This window comes from Numida meleagris, chromosome 9, assembly GCF_002078875.1.
Source record: "Numida meleagris isolate 19003 breed g44 Domestic line chromosome 9, NumMel1.0, whole genome shotgun sequence".
Classification (NCBI taxonomy): Eukaryota; Metazoa; Chordata; class Aves; order Galliformes; family Numididae; genus Numida; species Numida meleagris.
Window position 1 is genome coordinate 15,470,307 of NC_034417.1, and position 10,869 is coordinate 15,481,175.

The following is a 10,869-nucleotide window of genomic DNA, read 5'->3' on the forward strand; positions in this document are numbered from 1 at the left end:
TATCAGATTTGCATATTAATAATACCAAAATCGGGGGAGCCTAATAGAAAAGTTTTAGAAATGTTTTGTGCCTGCCAGTTAATTTAAGTCTGGGGCTTGTGATAAAGTCTGGAGACAGGTAAATTCTGTATAGTTTCAGGTTCTGTTTGCAGCTGTATAATCCCTGAATATCCTAATCTGGGAAGGAATTTCCTAGGCAAACCCTGTCGTTAGTACTGCATTGTATTTAAACACCGGCACAGAGTCTCAGAACTATGCTGGCCTCATCAGTAATTGCTGATACCAATAGAGCAATAGTAGCAAGTTCTTTATTTCACCTATACATTTTCTGAAGACATTATTTACTCATAGATTATGATCTGGTCAAAATGATCTATACATTCATTATGTCTAGAGTGGGCTTTCATAACTCACACTATCTAAGAATGAGGCAAAACTCACGTTTGTTTATAGTGCAGCAGTTCTGCTCAGCAAAAAAGGCACAGAGAAAATACTGTCCTATGCGCCGTGTGCTCTGCTCTGGGTCCCAAGTGGTTTCTCATGCCAGTTCAAAAGCATTTTTGAGAGCTCCACAAGAGCAGGGTCCTGACCGCTTTGGAGAACCCCCCCCAAAATACAGCTGTCCTGTCTGCAAAGTGGCTCTGCAAGCCTTACACCACTGTGGCTGGGCTAGGGGGAATCTTCCCAGAGGAACAAAACATTTTGAGAAGAAAAGGTTGAAATGAAGCTAAAGCATTCTCAGTATCAGATTTTACACGCTTTTTGCAAGAACACAAAAAGGAGAAATAGAACAAGAAAATGAGTTAGAGGAAGATGAAGAGATGGTCTATTAAGCAAAGCTACTTTTTTACTCTCTGAATTTACAGTCCTAATAGACATCTTTATTCAAAATTACTCATTTTTTTATATTCAGATACTACAGTTTTCAATACTAGGCCCTAGATTTGTCTGGACAGATTACCTTCTTATTCTCACAATGGAACTTAATTATCCTTTTGGCATCTTCAGGTACTTTCAGTCATTTCCTGAACTGTTTCTGGGGGCAGGGAGCAGCTGATGGTCAGTCAGTAATGCAAGAACTCCACCTCCCTGCTTGTCATGCTTTTTTGAAGGCAGAAGCTTTCTGGCCATGGGTTTCCTCCAGAAAAATTTTAAGGACATTTTGCTCTGATCTACCTTTGCTGAGCTTTCTGACTGGGCAGAGACTTGTCATTTTCTCAGCACCTTTGTGTGTGTTACTTGGAAGCAGCTAGTGTGAGTAACTCACCTGGAATCCACAGAGGGATGTATGGATGATTCATCACTCAGACAAGAATAAACCCTCATGAAATCCAGAATGGAAATGACTGCATGGTTTAAAACATCCTATATAACTGCTGTTGCAGCAGGAAGGAATGCATCTGAGTAAAGTCAAAATGACTAAATAAATTGGTTCAAAGCAGCAGTAGGAGCAGAGAGGGCCATATAAACTGGTATTGAGTAGTTATTAGACTTCAGGACACTTCATTGATTTCATCTGTAGAGAAACCTATAAACACACGTTTATCTATTATCACTACCTTCTATATTTGAGCAAAACTACCAAAGGGTAAAACACTAGCCAACATTTAAAGGATGCATAAGATAACCCAGAACTTTCAAATACTAAAGGAAAAAATGATAATGAGTATCTGCTTGGTTTTTGAGAGTTATTTTTAGGCCATAATATGTTTGTAAGAGGTTCGGTTATTCTAATACGAAAGTAGAGAAATGGTACAATAAATTAAAATAGCCTTAAGAAAATCTCCCGACTGATCAGAAGGTAGAGAGATAGTGCTACTGATGTGTGTTATAAAATCCTTTACAAAAGAAATGTGAAATCTCAAAGGGCTGACCTGGTAAAATAATTTTAATATATAAATGGAATGGGTGTTGCTATGGTACACATGGGATTGAACAAGTAGTGGTCAAATGCATTTTCATGATGAGGCTGGGATTAACAGCAGAATTTGTGCGGACTTTGTACATTGCATGAAACTTAAACTGAACAAAAATCCACTTACACAGAATTGTATTCATATTCTGTTCATTATCTCCATGAAAGCTGCTTCTCCAAATGGCCACAGCCTGTCAGCAGAGCATAGGATGGCATGGGATCCTTGGACTGCAGAGTATAACACAAGTTTCTCAGTCACATCCAGCCTGTATTTTTTTCCTGATGAATTTATTACTCTTAATAATCTCCACTAGCCTGAGTAAACAAAATATTTTCTATAAATACAATAAGTAGTGTTTCAAAGGACATGGCACTTACTGAATTTATCATTTTGGTGATTCAAAATAAATGTAAAAATAAAAAGGGTCCGAACCAGCAGGGTCAGGGTAGAGAGGCTTGGGCTGGGTCCTCAGCTTTGCTGCTGGTGGGATCTGCAGTCTCAGACCAGCCACTTCAACCCTCAGCCTGGCTGCATTTGTCGTCCCCATAAAGCAGACAGTTAGCACCTTTTATAGGGCTCCTACTGTACAGTCTGTACAGTGCATGGTAGTAAACTGGGTCCTGAACTCACCTCTGCCCTCGCTCCCTGTTACTGGGAAACTAGTAATAAAAAGTAATCATAAGGCCTGAATAATTATGTGTTGTCTTTATAGTGAAGCAGGCCTTGAGCAACGTGAGCCCTCCGCTGGGAGAAGTCCCATTTAAAAATCTCCCTGGCATGAAAATGAATCAGATCCTGTCACATGAATGGCCTGCATTTGTCAGTCTTCACCTACCTTCTGGTCGTTCATTTTCTCTGCTGGCTTGCGCTTGTTCCCTGGTTGTTGGCGGGGTCTGGGCAACAAGAACTTGCTGGAAATTGGCTATTAAATTAAGGAGAAAATAGAAGAAAAACAGAACTGACTCAGAAGATACATTATTACCACATGATGTAATAGCATCAAACAACAAACGCAACTTCTGAATGTCTCATGGTTCTCACTAGAACAGGAAGGGAGAGAAGCAAAAGAGAATTTTGGTCATTGCTAATGAATTTGGAACAACATGGGATTTTGAGATCGTAAGAAATTCAGTGTGAGTTCAGGTTAAATTCTTGGATGATCTGAGCAGGTGTTCTCCTCCCTGTAACCACTGCAGCATTAAGCATTGCACCTATCATCACAAAAGGCAGTGTTTTGACTATCCCAGTAGCAAGGACTGTTCCTCCAGAGCCAGGAAACTCCGTCACCATCTCAACACTGGGATATTCAAATTGTTTGGGTAGTTCAGGTTGGGAGAACAGCTCGGTTATGATCCTGAGACTGCTTGTTTCATCTGGGCAAGAGGCAAGGCACACTATGCGTGGTCTTTGGAGCTGTTAGAAGGTGTTCAGAGGCAAGCAGCTGGTCCAGGCTTGCCCCAGGGATGGAGCATCTCCCAGAGAGATGGAATGAAATAGGACAGAGTAGAGACTGAAACACTGCAAGGAGCCCTATGGAAGTTTTGGTGGGAAGAAGGGGGATTTGTTATAGGAGAAGCATGCTGATCATTAAGTGTCCTGGAGCAGCACTGAAACAAGGAGTTTCATCCTGGCTTTAAGATGTCTGCCCTAAGGAAGCATTTGCGGTTGAAACTGTGTCCTCTCTTCCTCATCTCTTTGATTCCCATGAGCCAGCAGTTGCTTTGTTAAATAAAACACTGCTTTAGGGAGCCTGGCTGGCCCTGGGGATGGGTAATGCAATATAGCACTTTCATCTCTCACCCATGAACCCAAGTCAAACAGAGTTTGGTAAATGACCAATAACCTTTCCCATCCTGGGGCTGTTTGGTGACCTGTGCAAAATGAGGAGGGTCATTGCTGCATCTGTTTACTAGAAGGCAAGTGTCAACCTCACCATAAAAAGGGACACGGTGACTCCTCATCACCACCCAATTTAACATTTTTAAGCCAAGAGAGTGAGCCCAGAAAACTCAGCCATCGTCTTACCCAGCGATTGTGGTCCCAATGCATCAAGGATGGAAGTACGTGCATTAGCGAGGGCAGTGGTGTGGTAGTAAGCCAGGCTGAGCCTCTCCTGAAGACAAAGATTTCTGCAAATCTGCATTTATCATCTGAAATAGACACAGAAACCTGTGTATGGGGACACAGCACTGATAGAGTTAATGCTGATAAATCCTTCTCTGTGCTTGTACCATCCTGACTACACAGTTCTGGTTACCAAAATAGCTGTGTGTGAAGCTCAGCGCAGTGCCCGATCTCACCCCGTGTGCTGCTCATTGTAAGGTCAGACCTTTGGCATCAGGAACCTGTTAGAAGAGAGAGGAATCACTTTAAGAGTTGCTGCCACTCAGGGGATTACCCTGGAAGGTCTGCGAGGGGAAGGGGAAGGGCAAGGCGGGTAACTGCTTAGCCACATGAAAAATCAACAAGTCTTAAATTTCAATAGATCAATATAAACCTCTGAAACCCACCCAAAACTCCAGCCAGCTTGTTCTTGCCCACAGTGCTTCTAGTCACCACAGTCATTTTTTTTCCAGCCCTTTTGCACCACAGAATTGATAACATTGTCATGTTCAGCTGTGAGTTACTGTTTAATCCCTACTATCTTGATTAATTGCATTAAATTGGTATACCTGTGTTAATTAAACAGAAGATGGCAGAGGCAGCTTTCAGTTCTTATTCTTTTGTGTAGATCATTTCCCAAGGCTTCTCAGGTTGTGGAAAAATAACAATGCAGACACATCACCCGTAATATTCCAGCTCAGCTGATAAAGCTATTTTACTCATACAGCGGTCTGTGATTTTTTTTCCTCACTTATCACAGTATAGGCTTAATTACCATGCTGCTGCTGCATGGCAGTTTCCCTCACTTTTCTTTTTTTTATTTGTATTATTTGCAAGTCGTAATCATGTTTTCCTGTCATCCCCGAGCAATGTGCGTGCGTGCGTACAGGCAAATGCCAAGCCTGGAAAGGAAATCTGATGCGTGTCCATGAATTGGAGTTTTCAAACTTTGGCTGAAGATTAGTACATATAAACATAGCTCTGCCCCCTTCATCTTGGATAATTGGTCACAAATGCTACTTGACACTTCTCAAATCAGACACTTTACATACTTCTGAGCATAGCTGAACTTTTTTGGCAGGAATTAATTTGCTTTGCAACTCAGCCGCTCATTCCTGGCCCGATCCCTGCTGCAGTGATTTCAGCACAGCGCTCTGCCAACGCGAGGAGCAGAGGCAGGACCTGATCTGCTTGTTAGCACTGACTCGCCTGGCTTTGCTGACTCCCTCAGAAACACAGTGACTGCAGCTGATGTTTTGCCCTGTGCCAGTCTACATCGGTAGTGGGATTTTTACCTTCAGGTCCCTCTCGTTGTTCCAATTACTGAGCAAATTACATAGCATCTAAAGAAAAAAATGATGAAGGCAGTGTAGTGCCATCAGAAAATACAACTTCTGACACATCAGGACCCTTCCACAGCAGCATCAGCTTTGCAGGAGATGGCTGCAAACTCTACCCCAAAGAGATTGTCTCTGCTTTCTCCTGCTTCTGCAAACAGTGCTCGCTTCAATAGCAGAGAAAAAGAATCCATTCCTGAATACTGGAAAAGTTTGAAGTAGCCACAGAATCCATGCTATTGAGCAGCCCTTTGCTTGCTCTGACTTTGCTGCGTGTTCACTCACTGTGCAGCGGTACTGCAAGAGCTGAGCAGACCATATGCTCACGTAGAAGGGTTGCCAGATCTCAGGGAGCATTATTGTGCATCTCCCAGTAGGAGCTTGGGGCAGGAATGTATTCCATAAAGGTTTTCACTAGGAATATTGGATTTTATCTGGCTATTTTTTTCTGTATAGCCTCTGGACTAAGTGGCAGTTTATCAACATATCCATGTACATCTATGAATAACCAAAGGGAAATATCATTCAGCCTTTATTCACTGGGATGTTGATAAGCAGCAGCATATTAAAAATGTTTGTCAGTTTGTTCTTTTCAGCTATCAAGTGGGATATGAGCCAACATGCCTTTCTCATGCTGTCTGCTCTATCCAGAAAATGGAGATAAAATGATGAAACAATGTCAGTTCTAGAAGAGGAGAGAGGTTTTCATGGATTATTTTAGCATCATTGACTTGCTCATTGCTAACACGAAAGCCTGTAAACTAGTGAGCCTACACAAAGATGCGAGCCTGAACAAAGTGCTCCTACCTGCAGAAGCACAGGATAAACTTCACACTGTGTTTCAGGTATGGTCTGGAAGAGGAGTAAACACCTGGTCATGCTCTTGGTGTTGGCTTGGTTTTTAGGTCTTCGTGCAGCTCAAGGCACTGTTGAAGAGCAGCCAGGATGAGAGCAGTCTGTGTTGAGCCATTGCCATGCAGAAGTCAGGGCTCCAGCTCCATCAACTCTGTCTTCGCATGCTTGATCCCCACAAGCACACTGTCTTGTGGTAGTTCATCCCTGGAAAAGAAGGGTAGCTGATGTCACAAAAAGCATGGCAGATTCATGGTTAGAGAGCACAAATACATTTGTTAAACCTGAATCTGCTATGGAGTAGTACAAGAGATGACTTATTCTAGGTTAGTAAGTCTTAAGTTTTCATAGACTCTTGCTTTAAATTAAACAGATAAAGATATATCATTCTTCCTCTTGTTTATTTCTCATTCTGCAACCATAATGGGCATGGCAGGCACGGTATTTGTAGGTGAACCAAGCACCAGTTGGTGAAGAGATGCAACGTTGCTCTAAAACCTGGGCTAAGGAAGATGCTTAGGTTCCATTGCAATTACATATCACTATATAAAATTAGCTTTCAGGTCCTAGACAGTTTAAAATAACATGTCTAGTGTTAGAATAGAGGAGTATCAGAAAAAGTGAATTACAGGTTATGGTCTTCTAGTATTTGCAGTAAAATACCTCTTATTGTAATTACACCTATAGAGTACTAATTTATGCTGTTATTACGGGAAAAGGATGGTGTCATTAGGATGTACAGAAAGAAAATCTTACAGGAGAGCCAAATAATGTATCTGGGATAAAGAGCAGAAATGGCTGCTCAGTATACTTAAGTTTTTCAGCACATGTGCTCACTGTATATGTGTGGATATGTAATGTCCAGCAAGTTAGGAGAAACTACTCTAGGTAACAGATATATGATGCAAATAGGAGTGAGCCTTAACTCACAGAAGGTCCTGACCTTACACACAAACCCCCAGTGGTGCCATTGAGCAACTCCTTAGTCTTTGCTAGATGAGAATGGAAATCACCCACATGGCTCTTGTGCTCAATATTTCATGGACGAGATCCTAACTCCCAGCCATAAAGACCAAACTTAAACACTCTTGAACATTTGCAATGAGACTAAAACAAGAAATAGTTATTGTTTTTCATGGTAAAGCTGAGCCTCCATATTGTGCTCAGAACTTCCAAGCAGTGTGTAGGTACCTCCTGGATGTCATTCCTGAAAGCAAGTGAACTGTTGCTTCAGTAGGTAAAGATTTACTTGCTTAATGCATGGTGTCATCAACAAATTCAGGCTGCAATGATATCCTACTCATCTCAGCTAATATACAGCTTTCCACTCCCCTTTTCTTCCCATTCAAATGTACATCTCAGTTTTAATACCCTCCAGTTGGGCATTAACCAGTGGTTACAGCTGAGGTGAATGAAGTGATGGATGAGCACAGTTTGCATGTAGGTAACTGGAGGTCCAGCTGAGTAGTTCACATTATTTAATGTGCAATCATTATGGTCGTCTTTAGAAGCAGTTAAATAATATTATTTCTTCTATTACTCCATCTCTGCAGTGCTCTGGCAGCAGGGATGAACCGCGCTGTGCCTTTTGGTAATTGTTTTCTAAAAAAATATGAGCCTAAATCATTGCTGTAGGAAGTTAGTAAGTTGTCCCTAGTTGAGAAAAGTCCTGTGTCAGGAGTGAGACTCCTAGTTTGGCTGTGTTGGGAGAAATAGGACAGTATTTAATTATAACAATTCAAACTCATCTGGGTTCTTCTGAGTGCAGACTATATTGATTTACAGTACTAACGTAGAAAGGGCTGAGCTAAAAAGCTGGTTTATTTGGAAACTTACTTATTCCTAAAAATGTCTGTTCAGCTCATTTTTAAATTTGATTTCTTATCCCAGGTGAATTACACTGCATTTCTGAATCTCGAGAACTGCCTGTGCACGGTAACAGCAGAACAAAGTGCCAGTTCAGTTTGTTCATTCTGACTGTAAAATTCTGCTTGTTTGTGTGTTGGACAGTGGTGTTTGGCAAAGGGAGATTAAGAGCACCAGAGACAGAATAAATGACCACGTCTGGTTAGTGCATGAGGCTTTATTAAGCATAGGATCACAGACTGTAAGATCTGTGGCAAATTAAACCAGCTTTCAGGTAAAATCAACACCTTGTTGTCAAAAAACTGTAAGGAAAATCTATGCCAGTGTTACAGTATGACAAATGAATTTATGCAAATTGAAGGTAATCATTGTTATTTAATATTCAGCAGCTGTGAAACTTGATACTGTGTGTACAAAAGATCTGAAGGCTTCTAAACCCAAAGTTTTGAATCTTTGGTTCAATATGCTTCTCATGTCTTCAGCATTTGGTTTAATTTAGGAGGAAACAGTTCTGAGCTAAGATAAGATCTCAAACAAAATTGACGTGGTCTCACAACATGGCCTAACATAACAATTTAATCTGTCCTATGCTTCCCCTGAAAGAGGGCTTAATAACTGTGGTATGATTTCACCTGCTGCTTCTAGCATTTGCTCATTCTTTTTTCCTGAGTAAATTTGGATTATCAGATGGCCAGCAGCTTTGTTCATGGTAGACAAATGTGAATTTGTTTAGGATTAATAATAACGGGCTCAATCCTGGATTCAATGGCAGCCATACTGAACGAGGTCTTTGGAACACGAATATTTGTGCTAAAAAGAAGTAACTAATCATCAGTTTTCATAAAACCTTGTCCCAGTGTATCCAGCCTTGGATGTGCTATCTGCAGGAGCTTTCTCCAGCCCCTGCGTTGCAGACACAGGCCATTCGGACTTTGTCATTTTAAAAACCCAGGGTTTCACAATGCATTATTTTGTGTGAGGAAAAACGTGTCTCTTACCCACAGAATTATCTCAGGCCCTCCTGGTGATCTGATGGTGGGGAGCAAGGAGAGGGAAAAGCCCACACCGCTGGGGTCCGTCAGCAGTCGCTGCTCACAAGAGGAGTGCACAGAAGGAGGAAGCCAGGCTGGATCTGCTTTTGGTCCAGTCCTCACCATTGAGAGACACTGGCATCTTCCAAAATCCTGTGGGAAACCTTGCGTTCTTTGCTGTGCTCCCTATCTCTGAGAAATTGACTAGAGCAGAGGGCAGCACGGTGCCCAGCCCCAGAGGCACTGCCCGAAGCCAAGTGCTCGCTGACCACGGTTGAATCAGCAAACTTCAGCAAAATCACCCTGCAGGCAATTTTACCACGGAAAAACATCGGTCGTGTTTTAGATTAGAGCTTTTCATTCGCATTGGGAGTTTTTTCTTTTATTTTTCCCCCCACTAACATCCCGTTGCTTAATTCTGTCTGAAATCACCCGGGGTTGGCACCTAAATACCTAAATAATCTTGTCCTTCAGGGCTGTCAACATCTTGAGGCACCTAACCACCTTTAGAGATGTGGTGTGAAAGCTTGTGAACAATGCCATCGGGGAGGGAAACAAAAGACAAGTATCCCTATTTGCTGCCCAAGAATCCACAAAGAATGCTGCTTCAGCTCTGCTCTGATTTCTAATTAGATTATGAGTGATGTAGGACTCTGAAGCCAAGCTGGAGTTTGTGCTAGCACTTTGCATGTATGAATGACAAAGGGACACCACTTTCATATTGATTTAAGCGAGCGGGTGGAAGAATGTTTAAACATCAAGTGCTTGATGCCTCGGTTTTCCAGAGCACCTGGAAATATCAAATTAATTCCAGGTGTTCTGCCATCAAGACAGACTCGCCGCTTTTACAGCCACACATACAAAATGTGGCTCCCAGTTCCACAAATAAAAACGGAGTGGTTTCTGCTCCCGATGCCTTGATAACTCTGACATATTGCAAGTTCTGGAAAGAATTTTAATCTACATAGTTTTTTAAATGGGGAGGGGAGCGAGGGGGGAGGGATTTTAAATATGCTGCATACAATTTGTGATGGTCATCTCTAAAATGCAGCTCCATTATCCTTTTCCATTTGGAATGAATGAGGCTAATTAATTTCAGGCCATACTTGATGAGGTCAGCACCATACGAAGGGTGCGTGCTAGACATTGCTAATCTCTTTCAGCTGAGAGTGATGAATTAAAGATGAAGCATTCCTTTGCAGGCCTAATTTAGAATGTATATCAAAAACCTACAGCAAATAATACTATACCCTACAACAAAGGAAAACTTGTTCTCTCAGGCTCCCATGTAGGGTTGATTTTAAAGGCATTTTCATTTCACTTTGGAATTCCAGCTGTGGATGGGTGAAACAGTTCAGAAAATTCAAGCTTTCTCTCTTTCTATTGCTTTTATGGACAAAAGTAGGCAAGGGGGGGCTACGGGGAGAGAGAAACTAGTGGATGTTTGATCCTGTATGTGCTGTGATTCCAACTGTATGCTCGACATTTAGGAGAGCTGCCAGGGTCTTGTGCTCCCCAAGTACCTGCGATATGACCCCCCCTGCAGTGTACGTTAAAATTTTAGTTTTTTGTTGTGTGTTGGGTTTTTTTTAATCTGAAGGTAAAGCAGCGGATTGTCCTGTTTTGCTCAGCTTCCTCTTCAAGGATGTTTTGTGGGATGCTGCAGGCTTTTCCCTGGGAAGCAGGACGAGCATGGCGGTTCTGCTGGGTCACCCAATTAGGACATGATCTTCCAAGCCAACAGTGAGCTACAGTTCACTTTTG

At 42.0% G+C, this 10,869-nt stretch overlaps 1 long non-coding RNA gene across 6 annotated transcripts in view; it reads right to left on the reverse strand.

Annotated features, from left to right (window-relative positions):
• The window catches only part of LOC110403565, a 44,362-nt gene that overhangs the window by 17,224 nt on the left and 16,269 nt on the right, over positions 1-10,869 (reverse strand). For 4 of the 6 annotated variants that reach the window (XR_002441735.1, XR_002441733.1, XR_002441732.1 and 1 more), the window contains 5 exons: positions 6,164-6,415; positions 4,174-4,261; positions 3,942-4,066; positions 2,752-2,838; positions 2,043-2,143 (listed from right to left, as the gene is read on the reverse strand). This is a non-coding gene — a long non-coding RNA (uncharacterized LOC110403565). Of the gene's footprint in view, positions 1-2,042; positions 2,144-2,751; positions 2,839-3,941; positions 4,086-4,173; positions 4,262-6,163; positions 6,416-9,072; positions 9,259-10,869 lie in introns of all 6 variants that reach the window. The other 2 variants (XR_002441736.1, XR_002441734.1) reach the window with 2 other exon arrangements.